General features: G+C 39.1%; 1 long non-coding RNA gene across 1 annotated transcript in view; it reads right to left on the bottom strand.

Annotated features, from left to right (window-relative positions):
* The window catches only part of LOC145720133 (uncharacterized), a 67625-nt gene extending 58043 nt beyond the window's left edge, over positions 1 to 9582 (bottom strand). The window contains exon 1 of the long non-coding RNA XR_014142904.1: positions 7896 to 9582. This is a non-coding gene — a long non-coding RNA (uncharacterized LOC145720133). The remainder of the gene's footprint in view (positions 1 to 7895) is intronic.
* Between the last annotated feature and the right edge of the window lie 7554 nt (positions 9583 to 17136).

The raw sequence follows: 17136 nt of genomic DNA, 5'->3' as shown, positions 1-17136 counted from the left end.
TGTGCACGAACAATGAATCATGGAACACTTTATCTAGAACTAATGATGTAATGTATGGGAATTAACATAAGAATAAAAAAAAAAAGAAAAAAAAAAAATACTACACTATAAAACATTTTCCTTTCCTCTACTGTCCTTCTCTCAGTGTCACAGTGGTTTTTATTTGCTATTTAATGGCATGTTTCCTCAGACATGGGAATACTTACAGTACAAGTGCTGACCCTCACAGGTACCCGAGGACCCCACCCGCAATTCTGTGCATATGGCCCACCAACAGCGGGATTGGTCTTCCTGCACAGCCTGGGGCATGAAAATCATCTCCCCTTCCCATGGCCCCACTGCCCCAATCCATGGTGGATGGGCAGCCACCAAGGGGCCATAGCATCCATGCCAGGATGCTATGAATGGGAGGTGGGCAACAGACTCTCCCCCATCAGTTCACCCACCAAATATACCATGGAGTTGCCAGCCCAAGGAAAGGATTACCACCACTTTGCCCTGCTCCCAGATGCTATGAGGCACAAGCTGACCATGAAGCTCCCATGTTCGCTCACATGCCACTACTCGGGCCAAAGAGGGATGTTAGAATGCTACCCACAGCACCCCCCACCCTCCTCCTGGCCAACCCAAGCTGGTTGCCACCTCAAGCAGAGGGCTACAGCAGTCAGGAAACGCAGACAGAGTGCGGAAGGCTGAGCATGGCCAGGCTGTGAGGGACTGGGGAGCAGACAGCCAAGAACCCAGGCTGGGGAAGTGATAGGAGGGACCAGGAGTGAGCTGAGGCTCCAGTCCCCCAACACATACTCCTTTGTGCCATCACACTTCACTTACAAATTCTAAGACAAAATTATTAAGAATTTTGTAATAGCTACAGAGCATCAAGCCCCAAGTGTGGAGCACTTCTGAGCAGGAGATGTGTGATCGCACTGGTCGCACACCCATGAAGCCAGTCCTGCCCGCAGACCATGGAATCTGAAGAGAAATATCTTTGTCAAGCCGCAAAAAGTTGCTACACTTTTCCTCTAGGGCCACGGGTGCCTACTGTTTATGTTTCATAGCCTAGTAGTGTACCCAAGTGACTCATGTCTCAAGAAAAATCAGTTTCAACGAAGGTGATTTCCTCTATCCACCTGGGCATAGAGGTAGCTGGCAGCTTCTTACCAAAAACAATAACAATAATAATAATAATAAATAGTTCTCTATCACCAAGCACTGTAGTTAGGAAAAACATATGCTCTAAGAAGTTGAAACTTTTTAAGGAAAGCAATTAAATCTTTAGTAAGATAAAATAACAACAGTAATGATAAACACATAGACAGCTTCCACATCAATGGTATCTCAATAAAAGAAAGGATTTCACAAGCACATTTGTGTTCATTCAGATGTGATTACCACGCTGCACTTTTAACTGAATTTGGTAGAAAAGAGAACTAATATAAATGCATATTTTTTCAAGTGTCAGAAGAAAAAAAGGTAAACATGGTATGTTCGATCTTCATCCACATTCCCCAGCCCCCAAGAGAGCGCCTTAAATCCTTGGAATTTCCTACATGATAAGAATGATAAAGTTGTCTCAATATTCATAACAAACCCCTTTCAACCACACCTGAGTGTATGTTAATGAAGTGACCTTTGGAAAGCGCCTAAGGATGGGGGCTGATCACAAGGAGAACCAACCATGTGATTAGAGGATTGAAACTTTCAGTCCTATCCCCAGATCTCTGGGAAGAGAAGAGAAGCTGGAGATTGAGTTCAATACCAATGGCCAATGATTTAATGAATCGTGCCTATGTAATGAAGGCTCCATTAAAAACCCAAAAGGACAAGGTTCAAAGAGTTTCCAGGTTAATGAACCAGACACTTCCACATGCCACCTTGCTGGGCCCCAGACTCTATGAGGACAGAAGCTCCTTTGTTCGGGGCCTCACCCTATTCATCTCTTTACCCGGCTATTAATTCGTGTCCTTTGATACCCTATGTAATAAACCAGTAATCTAGCAAGTAAACTGGTTTCCTGAGTTCTGTGAGCCACTCTAGCAAGTTAATCAAACCCCAGCAGAGGGTCATGGGAATCCCTGATTTATAGCTAGTGGGCAACAACCTGGGCTTGCAACTGGCATCTGAAGTGGAGCGCAGTCTTATGGAACTGAGCCACTAATCTGTGGGATCAGACGAAATCTCTGGATAGATGGTGTCAGAACTGAGTTGAATTGTCAGACATCCATCTGCTTGGTGGTGTGGGAAATCCCACACCCATCCCACCATCACACACTGTAACTGGTGACCAGAATCATTACATGGTATGTTTTATTATGAGAAGTTATCAAATCATATTGGCCAAAGTGTTCTTTAAGATTACCAAGAAACAGGGCGCCTGGGTGGCTCAGTCGGTTAAGCAACTGCCTTCGGCTCAGGTCATGATCCTGGAGTCCTGGGATCGAGTCCCGCATCGGGCTCCCTGCTCGGCAGGGAGTCTGCTTCTCCCTCTGACCCTCTTCCCTCTCATGCTCTCTGTATCTCATTCTCTCTGTCTCAAATAAATAAATAAAATCTTTAAAAAAAAAAAAAATTAAAAAAAAAACAAGAGCTGGTAAGGAGCAGAGAGAATTCACTTTCTTTCTTGGCCTCACCTCCTTTCTCTTTCCATCTACATGCATTACATTTCGAATATCTCTGAACTTCACCACCTTTTCTCTTTTTTCTACATCATTTTAGCATGTTTGACATGAAGCATATCTGACTATGAACTTGATTCATAATTATATTATTTGAATTTAATGCTCTGTTAATGTTGTAATGTCAACATTGAGGTTATTATGGTTTTATTACGTATATATCATGCTATACCATGTGTTGGCCACTGGCTCAGGCTGTAGCAATAAGGATACTGGAGAAACAAAAAAGTATATTAGTTTTATAAGAGATAAATCATTGTGAAAACATTCAGTTTTATTTCATGGTCTGTTTATCATTTCAAAATTCCCTCCCATAATGTCAATGGTTTTAATTTTAATATATGAATGCATATAATACACAAATGGTTTTGTGACTGTTCCAATAATAAGAAAACTGAAATTAAATGAACATAAAAGGGAAAAATTTGCTATCTACTACTTTGGAAGATTACCCTATCAATATGCTTAATCTAATTAGTACATGATTATGTGATTCTCTGCCTCTGTGTTGCTTTGTTATCTTTGGGGGGGAAAAATCCTTTTAAAATCCTAACTTCAAAGAGCTTTGATAGGTCTCCAATTCCAGGGCTTCAGTATACTTTAGTAACTCTGACCTCCTCAATTCCAGTGGCTTCCATACACTTGGGTAAATCTCTCCCACAGCCCCACTTTGAAATTTGTCCTCAACCAACTCTAATGCTTAACCCCAAAATACCTCTGACTACAGGTTTCTATCACGCCAGCTCTCTCATTGCTATCCCACTTTTAGACTTGGACTGCATGCCCCTGACTGGTCCATTAACCCTGCTGGCCTCACATCCTTTCCTATCTAAATGGAACACTATGGTTTACTCTTGATGACCATTTCTCTCCACCAAGTTTAACTCCCTAGATTTTGTGTCCAATTTCATAGGAACTTCAACACAATTTATCAATTTTTTATCGGTCTTTTGTTTTCTCCTTCGTATATGTACTTAGCATTCACCTGAGCTCCCAAACTCACCCTAAACTCCTCATTCTCGGCAGACGGTCTTGCCTTACATGCCACTGCATAAGTTAAGTCTCAATCATCTTCCTCCTTTTCTTCATGATCAGAGAAAGAGATATGCCTCTATTCCTTCATGGTTAATTCTTTACCTTTATCATCATCTCATGCCTCCCTAACTTTCCACTTCCTTGTAGACCTTGCTCCAACTATTTCTACCTATCTCTCCTGTAAGTTCAAACTCTCTATCTCTACTAGGTCTTTCTTTTCAGATTATAGTATGTCCAACTTTCATCCATTTTTTAAAACAACACAACAAAAACATCTTCTCCCAATCCCATAGGCACTGACCCCTTTTCCTACCTCATGCATGGGTTTTTGTACCTAATGCATCCTATTTATCTTCACCTCGTTAAATCCACTCATCTTTAAATTACAATGCCTGGATAATTTTCTTAGGAGAAATCATTCTTGCTGCCCAAGTTTGATCACTTCCTTTGTCAAACACTTTCAATAAACTGTATTCCCTTCCTTCAAAGAATTATCCCAATTTGTAATTATCTATAATTCAGCATGATTCATTTATAAATTTTCCTCCTCACCATTCTTAAAACTTTGGGAGAACAGGCACATGTCTGTTTTGATAAATATTGTCCCTCCAATATGTTACACAGAACCTAGAATGTATTTAGTATTCAATAAATGTTTATAAAGAAATGGATACATTTATTGATTATTTCTCATAGATCCCTCTTTTAAAAGCATATTGTAGCTCTTTAATCCAGAAAAACTAATATGAGTCTTCCAGTTAAAACAAAACACTCAGTTTTTTCTTAATTTTGGCAATGCTAAAAAAGAAAGAGCATGTGTAGAGAGGAAAAAAAAAAAAAAGGCCATTGGCTTGGGAAATGGTAAGCCAATTCTCTGCCACTGCAGAGACCCTGTTCATTGTGGGAAATAGACCTGAATTTCTTGAAACAATTTTCAGATTATTGTCCACTTAAGCAAGTATTAGGCTATTCCTAAAAGGAAACTTTGAAAATTGTTTTATATATTCACAAATATTTTGAAATCTCTCCCATTTATTGAATATCTATGTGACAAATGTTAATTTACCCTATTGACTTGTTTCAAGGCAATATACTATGTAATAGATCATACATCCGCAGTGATCTTCATTCCTGAATATAACTACTTTAATATGCCACAGAAAAAGTTTTCTCAGGGCGCCTGGATGGCTCAGTCGGTTAAGCATCTACCTTTGGCTCAGGTCATGATCCCAGGATCCTGGGATCGAGCCCTACAATGGGCTCCCTGCTCAGCAGGGAGTCTGCTTCCCCCTCTGCACCAGCCCCCCTCCCCCACCCATGCTCACGCACGCTCTCTCTCTCTCCTCTGTCTCTGTCAAATAAATATAATCTTAAAAAAAAAAAAGTTTTCTTTGCCAGAAGGAAGCTTAACCAGCCCAACTTCAATTTCACATTGAAACTAGGACTTTGACACCATTTAAGTCCCCTGATGAAAAGATGATGAATGTGCTGTAAAAAATATGATAATAGAGATAATAGAGTATTTTTAGTAAGAAGTTTTAATAATTAATAATTAATTTTTCATTGATTTTATATGTGCCTTTTTTCCAGAAGATATGATTTTGGTTGTCTCCTACAGAGGTTTAAAAGTTTGTCTTTTCAACACTCTTCTATTCCTATAATGCACGGTCCATCAAAGTGTCTGCCTTGGATTGGCCTAAAATAAAGGGTGAAAAAATAACCCTTTAAAGATAAAAATATTGCATGATGAATTTACCAAAATGAAACTGCCATCAAAGAAAATGTATCCCTCTTCCTCTATTTTTTTCTTTCATGAATACTAAGTAGTAGGCTTGTCTGGTCTTCCAAAAGTTCTACCATAGAATAAATTTAAGTTAAATTCCTGAGATAAGTTTTAGCTGGTATTTCTATTTCTATAGACATTGTCATGTAGAAAGATGCTCTAAACTAATAATAATGTAAACCTTAAGGAAAATATTTAGCTAAACATATGTAGCTGGACTTTAGACAAAGTGTTCAATTATGTTATTGTATTGGAAGTAATGATACTAAGCAAAAAAAGAGCCCTCTTTTTAAGTCCTCCTAAGTAAGTCCTCACTGTGTTAAGTTCTCATTGTGTTAAGTCTTGTGTCCAGAGAACTGATATTTCCTAAGGCTTCCTAATGACATTTAGCAACAATGCTAACTGTAAGGAAGGAGACATACCTCAGCAAAATATTTAGGTTATGAACATTTAGGAATTAGAGTTTGTGAAGCAAACATCAAAATAAGCTCAAGTCACTGGAACAGACCCTTCCTAGTGATAGCTATACACCACTAACTTACTAACAAAAGTACCACCTCAACTTGCCTTGAAACTCCTAGCCTATGCCAAACAGGAGTCTTCGCTGAAGAGTAAAACCAGGCAGTATATGCTGATGCTCAAAACTAATACTGTATGGTGATTCCTCAAGAAAATTAAACATAAAACTACCATATAATTCAGGAATTCCACCCCTAAAATTGGGTATATAGAAAAGAATTGAAAACAAAAACTCAAAGAGATATTTAACACCAATGTACAGCATTATTCAAATGACAACATTACTCACAATAGCCAAAAGATAGAAAGAACCCAAATATCCATCAACAAATGAATAAACAAAAATGGGCTACATTCATTCAATGGAATATTATTCAGCCTTAAAAAGGAATGAAATTATGACACATGCTACAACATGGATGAACTTTGAAGAAGTGCTAAATGAAATAAGCTGGTTGCAAAAAGACAAAGATTACATGATTCCATTTATATGAGGTACCTAGAGTAGACAAATTCATGGAAACAGAGAATAGAATGGCAGATGCCAGGGACTGGGAGAGGAGCCTGGAGGCAGTTGTTTAATGGATACGAAGTTTCAGTTTGGAAGACAAGAAAGTTCTGGAGATGAATGGTGGTGATGGTATAGCACAACAATATGAGTGCACTTAATGTCACCGAATAGTACACTTAAAAATGATAAATGGTAAATTGTATGTTATGTATACTCCGCCATTTTTTAAAATCTTATAAAATAAATGGATGATAGCATATACAATTTAGAAGATTCAGATAAGCAAAAAGTTCTTATAATTTTATAAATTTCATATAACTGCTGTTTACATTATGGGGGAAAACCCTAATACCAATCATTATGCTGAATGCGACATGACTATTCATACCCCTTAAGGAAAAAGTAGAACAGTTCAAGCGAAACCAAGTTGAAAGGGATCTTAAAATTCACCTTGTACATATAAAAAACAGAAACGGAGTCCCAGAACATCTAAAGAACTTCCTCCAACTTCATAGAATTCAAAGTACAACTTGACTCTTAGCTAGTGTTCATTAACACAAAATATCTATTGCATAAGTATTTTATCCTACCTGCAAAAAAGCTAATTGAAGAGCACCTGGGTAGCTCAGTCGGTTAAGCATCGGACCCTTGACTTCCACTCAGGTCATGATCTCAGGGTCGTGAGATCCAGCCCCATACCACAGCACAGAGTCTGCTTGAGAGTCTCTTCCTCTGCCCCTCCCCCGCTTGCATGCGCCCAAGCTCTGTCTCTCTGTCTCTCAAAAAATAAATAATTTTTTTTTAAAAAGTTACCTGAGTCCTAAACAAATTAAATCTATCCATATCCATGGTAATCAATGTGTTTCACATTTAAAATCTTGCTGAATATATAGATAGCACAAGGCTATAGCACTTAAGTAATTAGCAGATAGAAAGACTATGGAGAGGATAATTAGGATGACAGCAGAGCATTCATAATATATGAGTACCAGAAGTTACGCAGATTTGAGTCCAACATGATTGTTACTGCTTTGTGTTTTCATCTCTTTTTTCCCTGTACATATTGATTACTCATTATCAGATGGTTTCTCAAAAGCCTAAAAGGTAATCTTTGGTGTGGAAAGGGAAATTGATTAACACACTGAGTATGAGCCATGGCTCTGACTCAATACTTCATGTGAACTCACTGCAATAAAAGGAAAAATCCACTTGGTCTAGAACATAGCCCTGGAAATTCAACATTGCTTGAATTTTAAATAAATATATATGCATGCACCATTCAAAGTTGAGGTTTTAGAGTATGTTTCTATTACCCACATGCTCAAAAGGAGAGTTTGTTAGTTTTTTAAGTATACACACCTGCATTACTTACCTCACAAACTCACCCAACCTGTTTCTTGTTGTGTGGCTAGTCCCATTCACTTTTTTTTTGGGGGGGGGGGAGGGCAGAGGGAGAGGGAGAAGCAGACTCCCTGCTGAGCAGGAAGCCCAATTCAGGGCTCCATCCCAGGACCCTGGGATCATGACCTGAACTGAAGGCAGATGCTTAACCAACTGAGCCACCCAGGCGCCCCCCCTTTCACATTTCATATCCCAGAGAAAGGCTAAGTAATTTGTTACTTAAAAAACTCTCTCAAGCCCCTCTCAAAAAAAACAAAAAATCATGGTGACATTTCTTGGTAAGGTCCCAACATTCTTAAGGTATAAGAGAATACCATAGTAACTTATCCAGAAAGAAAACATGCGCTCTTTTCAGTGATCCTTGACCTCATTTGTGACTGTGTTTCCTCCTTCCCTGAATGCTTATTATCTCCATGAACCCAAAGGAGAAATGATTCATCTCCTCAAAGATGAACTTTTCAGGGGATTTATTATTTGAGATTTCGCTGACTCACACATACAATGGAATGTTTTATTGTTCTTCCTTTGATTTGTTTTATTCAGAGGTTCCTGATCATGATCTTTTTCACCTCCCATGACTTGTACATGCTTTTCCTTAGGAAGAAATGCTCTTCCTCAAACACTACTTTCCTGGTGAGCACCCATTTGTCCTTCAAGTCCAAGTTAATAAGAAACCTCCTCTGAGAAGCTTTTCAGGCTCCTCATTCCCATCTCTCATTGGATTTTTTTTAACATTTTATTTACTCATTTTAAAGAGACAGAGAGAGCACAAGCAGGGGGAGGGTCTGAGGGAGAGGGAGAAGCAGGCCCCCCGCTGAGCAGGGAGCCTGATGTGGGGCTTGATCCCAGGACCTGGAGATCATGACCTGAGCGGAAGGCTGATGCTTAATCATCTGAGCCACCCAGGCATCCCTCTTATTGGATTGATCACACATACACCCCTGTGCTATCAGGGTTACTTGACACAGACATCTATTGTCCACTTACTCCACTATATTGCAATGTTCTCACATTCATAGAGGAGAGAAATGTGTGTGCTCTCCTACTTACTACACTCTTGTTCTCCTTTCAGGGAGAAAATTTTTCTCATCTCTGTATTAACTGCACCTAAAACAGTGAATGTCAAGTACTAACAGTTCCCCAATTAGTTTTTCTTCAATGTTGATAATTTAATTCTAAATTCTAAAATGTAGTCTATTACCTTACTAGAGGAGCTGAGACTCAAACTAGGTCTGTGTCTCAAGCCTAAGATATTCCCCTTTCAACATGCTATCTATCTATTCACTAAACCTCATTTTTTTTTTTTTTATGCTTCCTGACCATACAGCTAGACTTCATTTCCCAATGATATGTAAGTAGAAGTGAAATATGTCACTTTAGGGCCTGGTCCTTAAAAATAAAATTTTCTACCACTTATTTCTTCTCCTGTCTGCTGACTAGATTCAGTAGAGGAATCCAAGACCCTAGAAAATGGCAGAGCCACCAGATAAGTCCCTAAGTCACCATGTGGAGGAGACCAGATATATCCAAGTAAAACTACTGTGAGAGCAAGAAATACTTTTATATGGTTTTAAGCTCCTATTTTAAGCTTTTATTCAGCAGCTTGCTTACTCAATTAATACACTTCCAGAATTGTAATTTTCATACCTTTTTTTCCTGATTGTTAAAAGCTATATATACACTGTGGAAATTTAGAGATAGAAAAAGAATAAAGAAGAGAAATAATCCTCACCATTCAGAGATAAACACTATTTTATTTTTGTTTACATCTTCACAGTCTTCTTTCTGAGGGGTCGAAGGGGGTGATAGGAGTTGTAGATATAGTAGAGAGAACAAAGAGATATTATTTGAAAGATGGAAGCAGAGGTTTTCTTAGAGAAGAGAACTATTTTTGCTCCTTAATGGATTATTTCATTGTGAAATGATGAGCCCCGGTTCATAGTATGGAAAGCAGAAAAATGAAAAACTCTATTCCTTTGCATAATGAGTAAAAGAATTTTCAGATTCCCTGGGCAATGTAGCAGCCTAAGAGAGGAGTGAAGGAGCCAGGAGCAAGAGAGAATAAAAGGAGGCTGGTGAGAAAGGGAAAGTTTCCATTGAGATACGAGAACACTAGGACCTGGAATAACAATGCCCCTGAGAAGTTCCCAGCATTGGGAATTCCTGAGACACATTGAAAAACAAGAATGTCTAATATTCACTCTTACATTGTTGCCATGTTGTGTCCTGCTAGCCTAGAATGCAAACCCCTTTCTACCCCTGAATATAACCCCATTAGACCCCTAAAGTTTAAAAAAGTCTCACCTACATGAATGTATGTATGAGTTGTGTTTTAAGAAAATTAAGGGAAATGGCAAAAAGTGAGATATAATAGAAATTACAATCTCAGAGGAAGCAGGACATCGGAGGAAGAGAGAACTAGGAAAAACATAGGGCCTTTCCCTCCTAAATAACATGTCATGTACATTTGCCCAATCTTTAATGTCCCTGAAAATATGCTCTTTAATGGCTGAATGCCATTCCAGTGTATGACTGCACCATTTACTTAACTTTGCCCCATTTGGTGTACTTAGATTGTTTCCAGTTCTCCACTGTTACACATAGTTCCTCAGCAAACATCTTCTTACATAAAATGTGGGTTCCAATCCATTATTTCCTGGCTTAGTCAAGGCTTCTTTTGTTGTAATGAACAAAAATCCACTCAAATCTGCTTAGGTAGAGAAGTTCAATTTAACATAAGGATCCAGGATTACTGCACAAAACCCATAACCTCATGTAATCAGCCTCATGAGAAACAGGGGAGCTATAAAATCACCAGCAATTAAATCTCAGTTGTTTCTTTCAAAGGACACCCATTTTCACTCATCTCTGTCTCTCTATATATGCATATGACAGAGAGAATTTACTATTAATATTCATATTACATAAACTATAAAAGATACACAGTAGGTTGTACTCCATTCCTTCTAAGAAACTGCTAGATATCTTATAACTAATGACTAGGCTACTTTCCTTAGAAGTCCTATGTCCTACACTTTTTAGGTCTCTTTTTTTTTTCACATATATTCTTATTCCATGTGTTTGCAATGGGAAACTCACTTTGGGACCACATTCAATCCTACTCATTCAAAGCTTACCAACTCCAAAAATGGCTACTTAATACTTCCACTCCATCTATCTCGCTTGAGTGCTCTGTCCTTAGAGAATGCTTACTACATTCTGTCTGCAAAAGGAGGCTTCTTCAGTATAAGGAGTGGGGAAGTGACAGGGATCTGCATCTTCTCCATAATCCCTCACCTTTCCTGCCCTTGTAGCCATATTGGGATCTCACATCTGGGAAGCATTTGACTTCATCCTTGTTCACTACTTTGGTTTTTCTATTCTTTTTGTGGTCCATGGAGGTGTTTGTTTTTGAGTTGGTCATGTTCTTTCAGAGATCTCCTCATAAAAATTATCTATCATTGCTCTTTGATGCAGAGAAGATGTATTATAGCCTGGAAGTCCCCCCACTTAACTCTTGTACCTATTAACTTCCTTGTACCTATTGACTTTCTCTCCACCTCAAACATTCTGACATGGGTGTCTTCCCCCAGGATCTAGAGAAGCAGGGCATGGGCTGGACAGTACCACAAACTATGTGTCTACACATCCTTAGAACAAATTTCTAGAAGTGGAATTTCTGTCTCAAAGGTATGATAGTTACAGATTTTGATATATATTGCAAAATTGTCCTCCAGAAGATTTAAATCAAGTTATGCTTCTACTAACAGTATGAGAGAGTAGCCAACACTATGTATTCTCAGGAGCTATGATTAATAATTGGTATTTATTCAACATTACCTCTGGCGAGGTCAAAGTCCTGCATTACCTTCCTCTTTCACCATAGTCATACTTCAGAGAAAGCAATGTTCAGATAATAGCATGGCACTTCCTGGATGCCAGAGTTCTCTTCCCATCACTCTGCATCTTTAGACTACCTTCACATTCTTGCATGAATGCAACTGAGCATATGGGATGTGTAATATTGTGATTTATAATAAATATGTATTTGATCTTCATCCCTGTTTCTGGCACAGAGCTCCTTTTAAAACCTTTGAAATTCCCAGAATGATAAGAGCCACACAGGTGTGTTGATATTCATAACAAACCCCTTTTAACCACACTTGAGTTTATATTAAGTCAACTGAGGTGACTTTTGGAAGGCACATCAGGAAGAGGGCTGGTTGCCAGGAGAACCAACCATTTGATTAGAGGGTTGGAACTTTTAGTCCTACCTCCAGATCTCTGGGGATCGGAGAGAAGGGCTAGAAGTTGAATCACTTGCCAATAGCTGATGATTTAATCAATCATGCTTGTGCAATAAGGCCTCCATAAAAACCCAAAAGAACTGGGTTCGGAGAGCTTCTGGATTGGTGAACAGGTGGAGATTCTGACAGAGTTGCACACCCAGAGAGCATGGAATCTCCATACCCCTTTTCACATACCTTGCCCCATGCATCTCTTCTATCCAGCTGTTCCTGAGTTATATCATATTATAACAAACTGGTTGTAGTAAGTAAAATGTTTCTTTAGTTCTATAGCCTCTCCATCAAATTAATTGAACCCAAGGAAAGTGTCATGGGAACCTTAGATCTATAGCTCGTGAGTCAGAAGCATAGGTGACAACCTGGACTTGTGACTGGCATCTGAAGGGTCAGGGGAGAGGAGGGAGTCTTGTGGGATTGAGCCCTTAACCTGTGGGATCTGATACTATCTCCAGGTAAATAATATCAGAATTGAGTTAATTGCTCAGTAGTGTTGGAATAAACATACACTGTAAGATGTCTAGTTATTATTACATAGAATCTATGGACTAAGCATTTTTGTAATTTAGTGCAAATTTTACCAGGATATCTGATGCTAAATCCAGGTCACATAACTTCCTAAAGGCATATGTGCTTATTTTTATTATTTATTATTTTTATTATTTATTACTTATTTTTATAAGTATAATAATAAATAATATTTATTTTATTTATTACTTCTAGACTAAGCACTAAGGGCTTAAAAGAAATTTTATTAGAAAAAAAAGAAATGTTATTAGAATATACAATGTCAAATTCAGATGGAATTGCTTTCTAAAAACAATGTTTACAACCATCCAAAACAATTATGCTAGGGTTTAAGAAGATTGTATTCAGAATATAAGAGACTCAGTAGACTCCCACTGTCATTTCCCCTAACCTGGCCAGACCACCTCATGGATGCACATGGCCAAAAACTCACACACTTGCCCATAGAGAACTGGAAAGCAATGCTCCCTGAGTGTACCCAGCCTGACATCTCCTGATTTGTTTTCTGTTTTGGGGGGGTTTTTTTGGAGAATGTGTTCCTTTCATTTTTCTCAATACATTGTAATTTTATAAGAACTAGGGTCAAAGGACTCACCTCCACCTAGCCCCCTGGAACCATTACAGCACTTGTACACACATTGTGTCACTGAATACTCATAATAACATTTGAGTATATATTATTATTCTGCTCATTTTACAAATGAGAAAACTAAGCTTATAAAAATAACCAATATAAATTGTGCAGTAGAAGTTTGTTGTTTCTGCCCTCAGGTTCAATTTCCCCCTGCTAGTGATGTTAGCATCTGGATTTTGTTTTGTAGCAAGTTTTTCTTGTTAATCCATGACATGAAGGTAATATGGACTCCATATTTCTTTTGGGGGTGTCTGACTCAACATGGGTCATTCTGCTCTCTTCTGATCACAGAGAATGCTTCAGGGATGGATGCTAGTAGAAAGGAATAACTTCTTCCTCACTCTTGATCTTTCCCTATGTTTTGAGGACATTCAAATATTGTAACCAGCCCTCGTTTCCCCCTTCTGTCACTCCACCTAAGGAGAGGTAGAGAGATTTATCTGATTGTTACAGCTGAGAAAAGAACACAGGGCATGTTCACCTCAACACCTTCAGGGATTCTCTGAAGAGCTAATTCTGTGAGGACATAGGGTCTGCTTTGCTCCCACATGGACAGGTTGAGTGAGCCCTTACAGTGGAAAAAAACAGCTGCAGGAAAGACCTAAGCCACTCTACCATTGCCATGACCTGGTAGCTAATCTGTAATACTCTCAGGTTCAGTTATCAAACCCATTTTGCCCTCATACTAAAATAATCTTCTAAATTATCTTTCCCCATTAATAAGAGTAATGTTATATTTCTCTGCCTTATTAGGCCAAACAGGTACATGGCCCAATCAGAGCTAATCCCCAAGCTTTGAGAAGGTAATGGGGAGGGGGGAAGCGACACTGCTCTTTCCCCCTGGACTTGAATGGGGGAGGATATGAGCCTGTATGTCTATAAGAGGAAGGCAGCCTGAATCAAGGATAGAAGCGAGGTTCTGCTAACATCAGGTGAGTTCCTAAAACCAGTTACTCCTGAAGACCACTCTACAATTTAGGCTTCTAGATTAATAATCCAACACATTTCCTTTATTGCTTAAGCTGAGATGAGTTGGATTTTCAATCACTTCCAACAGAAAGAGTCCATACACAGGAATTAGCAAAATGATATTAAGAAGACAAGATAATTTTGAGTTGGAGATGGAAGTTCATGCTGGGATGAACTTCCTAGAGAGGCTCTTAATTTGGATCAGTTAAAGACACAATCAATGAATGATCACTATTATATGCTAAACACAATGATGAATAATACAAAGTCTCTACCCTCAAGGTATTTACTTTAATTTATTGTGGGAAGGTGGACACTAAACAGCTATCTCCATATGAGGTGGCAGGTTCAAGAGCAGGGCCATTCTCACAGTGAGCTATGAGGACCCAGGAGAGAGCCTTCATCCACGGGGACTGGGGCGGAGATTGTCAGAAGCTGACACCTGAACTGCTTCCTGAAAGGAATAGGAATATGAACTGAACTGTGGTAGTGGAAAGGAAGTGGGAATTAATGACAGAGATAAAGCTAACTACCAGTATTTGCTCCAATCCTATAATAATTGGCTTAAAAGTAGGTATCATGAAGAAATTTTTCATCTCCACTTGTATGATGGTCATATGTGAATATGTTTTTCACGATATAGTTTGCAAATTCTCGATTTGCAAACGAGGACTATGGCTGGTTCTTTGTGATTCTCTTGGCACATAGTAGCAATTTAAAAAATATAGGCTTTAAATGAATTGTCAAATCCAGTTTAGCTGGTTTTATGATTTTTTTATCTTCTTCAAATATGTGTCTATGTTTAATTGACAAGGTTATGTTGTTTGCATTGTTATAAGAGTAAATAGGAAAATGAGTTCAGTAGGGCACTGGTCCAGGAGAGAGAACACTCGGTGATCCCAGTACTGTTTATGAAAGAACCATAAGAAGATATTTAATCCTATTTACCTAGTCCCCCAAGATAAAAAATGAGAATATTCTTTTACAAGATACATGGAAACTTTACATTAAAAAGACTGAGTGGGAATAAGAAGCAGTCCCTGTTCTCAAAAAAAGCACAAGGGAAAATGAAGACAGCAGTAACTATTACATAGATCATTTTCTTAAACTTAGAATTCAGACACACCATAAACCCAGGGAGTTTTAAGGTTTTTGGAAGAGACCTATAGTTTAATAAATAAATAAGTTGCTGCTCTCAAGATTATTTTCTTTTATCTAGCTTTTTTTTTTTTTAATTGGGAAGCCTGATTAAAAGAAAATCAATTTTTTTAAAAGTAAGCTTTGGGGGCACCTGGGTGGCTCAGTCAGTTAAGCATCTGACTTTTGATTTTGGCTCCGATCATGATCTCAGGGTCCTGGGATCGAGCCCTGTGTCAGTCAGCCCACACTCAGCATGCAATCTGCTTAAGGATTCTCTCTCCCTCTGCCCCTCCCCGCTCTTTCTCTCTCAAATAAATAAATAAATCTTAAAAAATAAAAATAAAAATGGGGCACCTGGGTGGCTCAGTCGTTAAACATCTGCCTTCAGCTCAAGTCATGATCCCAGGGTCCTAGGATGGAGCCCCGCATTGGGCTCCCTGCTCAGCAGGAAGCCTGCTTCTCCCTCTCCTACTCCCCCTGCTTGTGTTCCCTCTCTCGCTGTGTCTCTCTCTCTGTCAAATAAATAAATAAAATCTTTAAAATAAAATAAAAGTAAGCTCTGGTACCACTAGCATTAACTACAACACTGATAACTGAAGCCAACCCCTTGGCCTTGCTTCCGATAAAGTTATGAGTGCTCTCACCTTCTGACAAATGTCTTGATTAACACAGTTCGTGAAGAAATTGCCATTTCAGGTAATGTCTTGAATTTCTGCAATTGAAAAAGCAATGGTTCTCAAATTTTAAAGGACAGAAGAGACTTATCTATAGTATTTGTTTTACTGGCTGCAGACTGTACCCCCAGAGATTCTGATTCAACAGACTTGGTGTGGGAATCTTTCAGTGATCACACACCACTGATGACTCTAGGCGAGAGCTCCATGGACCGTGTTTTGAAAATCAGATACTATCTAGGTTTCCTATGTCATGAATATCTGGATTGGGGTATGAATCTGACTATGTAGTATGGGCTCTAATTAAAATATAGTGGCACAGATGAAGGACGGACTAATTTTGCTCAATGAAAAGGGAAGGCAAGAAGAGGGTAAGAGAAACACTCCCTAAAAGCAGGTGATATTTGATTAGAGATTTAAAAGATGAGAAGAAATTTTACAACTGGAAAGGGAGAAGAAGAGAAACAATGATGAAGAAGGAAAATGTATGCAGAATGGCAGGTAGATATGGCAAAATATAAGACTACAGGCATGGCGGGAGCGGAGCAAGATGGCGGAGGAGTAGGAGACCTGGATTTCGTCTCCTCTCAGGAATTCAGCTGGATAGGGATCAAACCATTCTGAACACCTACAAACTCAACAGGAGATCGAAGAAAAGAACAGCAACAACTCTCTCATCAGAAAAGCAACCACTTTCTGGAAGGTAGGACGTGCGGAGAAGTGAATCCGAGGCGATATTCGGGAGGACAGATGGCGGGGGAGGGGCCTCCGTCGGCCGCTTCTGGCAAGTGATAGAGCCGCGGAGCACAAAATCGGAACTTTTAAAAGTCTGCTCCGCTGAGGGACATCACTCCAGTGGCTAAGCGGGGGGTGGAACCCTCCGGGACAGTGTGGTCTCAGGACCCTCGGGGTCACAGAAAGACCGGGGGTGCCTGAGTGTGGCAGAGCTCCCAGGTAACGGAG

The sequence above is a fragment of the Leptonychotes weddellii genome, chromosome 2, assembly GCF_054177405.1.
Source record: "Leptonychotes weddellii isolate Sample4059 chromosome 2, ASM5417740v2, whole genome shotgun sequence".
Taxonomy (NCBI): Eukaryota; Metazoa; Chordata; class Mammalia; order Carnivora; family Phocidae; genus Leptonychotes; species Leptonychotes weddellii.
The sequence above is the reverse complement of the archived record's forward strand: the minus strand, read 5'-3'. Positions and strand labels throughout refer to the sequence as shown.